The 5,454-nt window shown below is 40.4% G+C and overlaps 2 non-coding genes across 2 annotated transcripts; both read left to right on the forward strand.

The window, feature by feature from the left end:
- The first annotated feature begins 476 nt into the window (after positions 1–476).
- Positions 477–583, forward strand: LOC146920888 (small nucleolar RNA R71). The gene has a single exon (XR_015012917.1). It is a non-coding gene; the product is annotated as a small nucleolar RNA R71 (small nucleolar RNA).
- Positions 584–4,943: 4,360 nt separating this feature from the next.
- Positions 4,944–5,050, forward strand: LOC146920889 (small nucleolar RNA R71). Its single transcript, XR_015012930.1, has one exon. It is a non-coding gene; the product is annotated as a small nucleolar RNA R71 (small nucleolar RNA).
- The last annotated feature ends 404 nt before the right edge of the window (positions 5,051–5,454 follow it).

Below are 5,454 nucleotides of genomic sequence, written 5' to 3' on the forward strand. Positions count from 1 at the left end.
CGGGTGGTGCTACTTGTCCATAGGGATTTTGGTTTTTATAAAAATTTTGATTTTGTCGCATCCCTTGGTTGTATTGAGCATAATTCATTTGCTCAACACCATTAATAGCACTACCTAGTTGGCAATCAACACCAGCATGACCAGCTATACCACATATTTCACAAGAAGGAGTAGATGCAGAATTGATAGCACTAACATTGAATTTTTCAAGTTTTTCAGTTAGTGTATCAATTTTAGAAGCAAGGTGATCATAGTTAGAGACTTCGTGTATACCTGCCTCCTTTTTGGAGGGTGAAGAACTAGAGATGGCTCTCTCGTCGGTCCATTTGTAATGATTCTGAGCCATGTCTTCAATCAAGGCATACGCCTCCGTGTAATTCTTGTTCATAAGTGCTCCACCTGCAGCTGCATCAACAGACATCTTAGTGGTATAAGACAAGCCATTATAAAAAGTGTGGACTATAAGCCACTTCTCTAGGCCATGGTGGGGACAAAGTCTTAGCATTTCCTTGAAACGCTCCCACGCCTCATAGAGAGATTCCCCATCTTTTTGATTGAACCGCGTGATTTGGTCTCTAAGTTTAGCGGTTTTAGATGGTGGAAAGAAACGGGCAAGGAATGCTTGCCTCATCTGATCCCATGAAGTAATGGAACCGACTTCGAGGGAATGGAACCAAGCGCTAGCTCTATCCCTTAAGGAAAAGGGAAAGAGATGAAGTCTTACGGCCTCTTGGTTCTCCTTCATGGTTCCACTAATTCGTAGGAAAACAGAGATGTGAAGATTGGGATCCTCAGTGGGGGATCCCGAGAATTGGTTTTGCTGCACCAAGTTAAGTAGGGCAGGCTTGATTTCAAAGTTGTCATCCTCAACCGTTGGGTACACTATAACAGCTTGTGGCTCAGCCGTAGACGGCGTTGCATACTCTTTGAGAGTGCGATTGGCCATGGCGGTGTTATTTTGTGCTGCTCTCCTCCTTCTATGTAAGAACCTTTCGATCTCGGGTATGAATACCGCCTGATTTCTAGTTCTTCGCATAAAAGGTTGAGAACCCAAGAAGTTAACGATAACAGAAAAATAAAAAGGTAAAAATAAAAATAAAAAGAAAAGAGAAAGAAGAAGAGAGAATTCTAATCACTAAGAAAAAGCTAATCAAATTAGTTAACTCCCCGGCAACGGCGCCAAAAACTTGATAGGGCCAAACCGCAAGCGCACGGCCTATCGAAGTAATAGTAGTAAGTAGAGTATCGTTCCGCTAGGGAGTTGGTCAATTCAATTAACTTTTAATGAATGATTAGAGGAGAGAAAGTTGATTAGAAAGGGTTTGATTGCTGAAGGTAAAAACAATAATAATAAAGGGGCCTTAGGATCATTGGTTCATCTTAATAACTAATCCTTCACTAGACAAAACCTAAACTTCTAATTTCATGGTTTACACACTAATTTCTAAAGACCGGTTTCCCTTAGCCCCTCACCTTTCCGATGAAAGTCCGGTGAGAGTTTACTTCTAGCAACCAAGCCTATTTCACTGACATGATTACTAGAAGATGCATAGAGGATTGAAACTACTCTTTGTCTCAATAGTTGCAAAGACTATTTCACTGTTTTGCAACTATTGTCTAGATTCACTTGTTCCAACATCAAGACTCCGCTCTCGCTTTATGAATTGATGTTTGGGATGATGGATTAACGATTATCAAACCCTCCGCTTTCGCTTCCACAGTTTGATAATTGTTAATCCACGTTAAGACGGTGAATCTAGATTAGAAATTAGGGTTACATAGAAATTAGGGTTTAGACATGTTTTGTTTAGGATTGAGTCATTAGACTCCCCAATAATCCTAAGACTAAGAAGTCTACTCACTCATGTTCATCGTAGACATGGAGGAAGAAGAGAGAAATACGGTAAAATAAATTGCAAAGAAAGTAAAAGAGAAATAAAAGACTTTTATTAAAATAATACTTGAAATAAACAAAGTAAAGCATGAGTGTTTATGGTGGAGAGCTACTCTATTTATAGCTTTACAATTGACTTAGAAACTAAGCAACTAAAAGGGTAAAACGGTAAAGCCGCAACAGGGTAACTTGGCCTTGAAGAAAAAGCAGCAAAAGTGGTTCTGGGGACGGGCACGGCCGTGCCACATGTTGGCACGGGCCGTGCCAAGCTTCTGGTAAGGGGAATTGTATTTTTGCCCCGTATCTTCGTATTCTTGCGCTGTATTTTGCTCCAGTCCTCTTTCTTTTGCTCCAAGGCACCTTCCACCATATATTCATTCCTAAAATAAAATAAAAGACAATTTGAAGTAAAATATTCTAAACTAAAATAAAATGCAATAAAATAAAATCAAATCTAAAATAAAACTAAACTAAATAAGGCAATAAATAAACTAATCTATGACTCATCACCTATCAACCTAAAAACATCATCTCTAAGCCCTAGCACTTGCAAATCATAGGAATCAGGATATCTAGAGGGATGTAAGGTTTTAGAAGTAAGAGTTTTGTACCTGTCCCTTTGTTTGTTGTCTTTGAACTGAATTCCATGATTCTTGACTTGTGTTTGCTTCTTTGGGGGAGGACCGGAGGAACTTGCTGGCTCCTTTCCACTTCTTCTTCTTGAAGCCATTTGACCTTGGTTATGGTTGGTATGAAAGTTTGGGGTTTGGGAAGATTTTTGGTGGAAAGGATTGGTTTAGGGTTGGGGTGGATGTTTAAGTAAGGTTTATGGGTTTAGTTATGGAGATTGGTTGAGGTTTTGTGGTGATTGGGTTAGGTTTTGAAGGATTAGGGTTTTGGTGAATTATGGGTTTGGGTGGATGAAAGTTGTTTTTGATTGGTGGTTTTTGTTTTGGGTGAGGTTTGTGGTTGATTGGTGAAAGAATGGAGTGATTTGGTTAAGAATTGAGGTAGCTATGGTGGTTTGAAGGTTTGAAGGTTATGGAGTTTTAGAGAGAAGTTTGAAAGATGAAAGAGGGTTGTGGTTTGTGAATGAGGAAGAAGAAGAGAAAAAATATGAGTATATAGGGGCTAGAGATCGGGCACGGCCGTGCCACCGTTGGCACGGGCCGTGCCAACATTCTGACCTTGGACTTCAATTTTTGCTTAAAATATCTGGCACGGCCGTGCCAGTCCTAGCACGGGCCGTGCCAACCTTCTGGTCCAGGAGGCTTCAAAAATTTGCATTTTCTTGAATCGTACTCGGACAATTACCTACAAAACAACCTAGAACAAAGAAAAACAAAACAAAAGCAGTAAAATGCGTGGGTTGCCTCCCACGAAGCGCTCTTTTAATGTCATTAGCTTGACGGTTAGAAAGAGTCCTTAGAATGGATCAAAGATATCATATTGTGTAGATGACGCTATAAAACGTTCTTTCACAACATGATCATTAAGCATGCAACAAGAGTAAAGAGCGGGACCTTTCATAACGTTTTCCAACTCGAATCCTACCATCTTATCACTCACTTTAAAGACTATCCTACCAAGTTTAACATCAATGAGAGCTCCTGCAGTTGCAAGGAAAGGTCTACCTAGGATTATGGGGACGTCATCGTCCTCTCCAATGTCAACGACTACAAAATCAGTTGGGATGTATATCCCTTCTATCTTAACAGGTATGTCCTCGACAAATCCTACAAGTTTCATGGTAGAACGATCAGCTATTTTTAATTCCATCTCGGTAGGTTTCAACTCTCCTATCCCTATCCTTTTAAGAAGAGACAAAGGCAGCAAACTAACACTAGCTCCTAAGTCACATAAGGCTTTGTTTATGGATTCATTCCCAATTTCACATGGTATGGCAAAGCTACCTGGATCTCTAAGCTTAGGGGGTGCTTCTTGGATGATTGCACTAGTTTCCTTAGCCAAGGCTATTGTCTCATTATGCTCTATAGCCCTTTTCTTTGAAAAAATTTCCTTTAAAAACTTGGCATATAGAGGCATTCTAGACAAAGCTTCAGCAAGGGGAAGTTTAATGCAAATCTTCCTAAGTATGTTAACAAATTTTTCAAATTTACCCTCTAATTTAAGCTTTTCGGGATTCAAGGGGGATGGAGTTTTGTTTTCTTCAAGTGGTTTAGCTTCTTCTATCACAACTTTATCACCTAAGGGCTTGACATTCTCTTTCCCAATGTTTTTAACCTTAGCAAAAGTTTCGCCTAACTTACTACCCCTAAAAGATATGACATTAACTTGGGCTTTGGGGTTGGCTTCGGTTTGACCAGGAAAGACTCCCGGTGTTTGGGAAGATGTAGCCACTTGTTGGGCTATTTGAGCGATTTGAGTTTCAAGCATTTTAGAGTGAGTAGCAATAGAATCAACCTTGGTATTGAGCTTGGAAAGAGAATCATTCAGAAATCCAGTTTGGTTTTTGAGTTCTTGAAGTTGTTTGTTTTGGTTGGCAATAGAGTTTTCCAACAAAATTTCCAAATTGGATTTTTGAGTGAATCTTTGGTTGTTTGCATAACCGGGTGGTGCTACTTGTTGTCCATAGGGATTTTGATTTTTATAAAAATTTTGATTTTGTCTCATCCCTTGGTTGTATTGAGCATAGTTCATTTGCTCAACACCGTTAGTAGCACTACCTAGTTGGCAATCAACACCAGCATGACCAGTTATACCACATATTTCACAAGAAGGAGTAGAAGCAGAATTGATAGCACTAACATTGAATTTTTCAAGTTTTTCAGTTAGTGTATCAATTTTAGAAGCAAGGTGATCATAGTTAGAGACTTCGTGTATACCTGCCTCCTTTTTGGAGGATGAAGAACTAGAGATGGCTCTCTCGTCGGTCCATTTGTAATGATTTTGAGCCATGTCTTCAATTAGGGCATACGCCTCCGTGTAGTTTTTGTTCATAAGTGCTCCACCTGCAGCTGCATCAACAGACATCTTAGTGGTATAAGACAAGCCATTATAAAAAGTGTGGACTATAAGCCACTTCTCTAGGCCATGGTGGGGACAAAGTCTTAGCATTTCTTTGAAACGCTCCCACGCCTCATAGAGAGATTCCCCATCTTTTTGATTGAACCGTGTGATTTGGTCTCTAAGTTTGGCGGTTTTAGATGGTGGAAAGAAACGGGCAAGGAATGCTTGCCTCATCTGATCCCATGAAGTAATGGAACCGACTTCGAGGGAATGGAACCAAGCGCTAGCTCTATCCCTTAAGGAAAAGGGAAAGAGATGAAGTCTTACGGCCTCTTGGTTCTCCTTCATGGTTCCACTAATTCGTAGGAAAACAGAGATGTGAAGATTGGGATCCTCTGTGGGGGATCCCGAGAATTGGTTTTGCTGCACCAAGTTAAGTAGGGCAGGCTTGATTTCAAAGTTGTCATCCTCAACCGTTGGGTACACAATAACAGCTTGTGGCTCAGCCGTAGACGGCGTTGCATACTCTTTGAGAGTGCGATTGGCCATGGCGGTGTTATTTTGTGCGTCTCTCCTTCGTCTATGCAAAT

This window comes from Medicago sativa, chromosome 5 (genome assembly GCF_051527215.1).
Source record: "Medicago sativa cultivar Bolivia chromosome 5, Bolivia_mono, whole genome shotgun sequence".
Taxonomy (NCBI): Eukaryota; Viridiplantae; Streptophyta; class Magnoliopsida; order Fabales; family Fabaceae; genus Medicago; species Medicago sativa.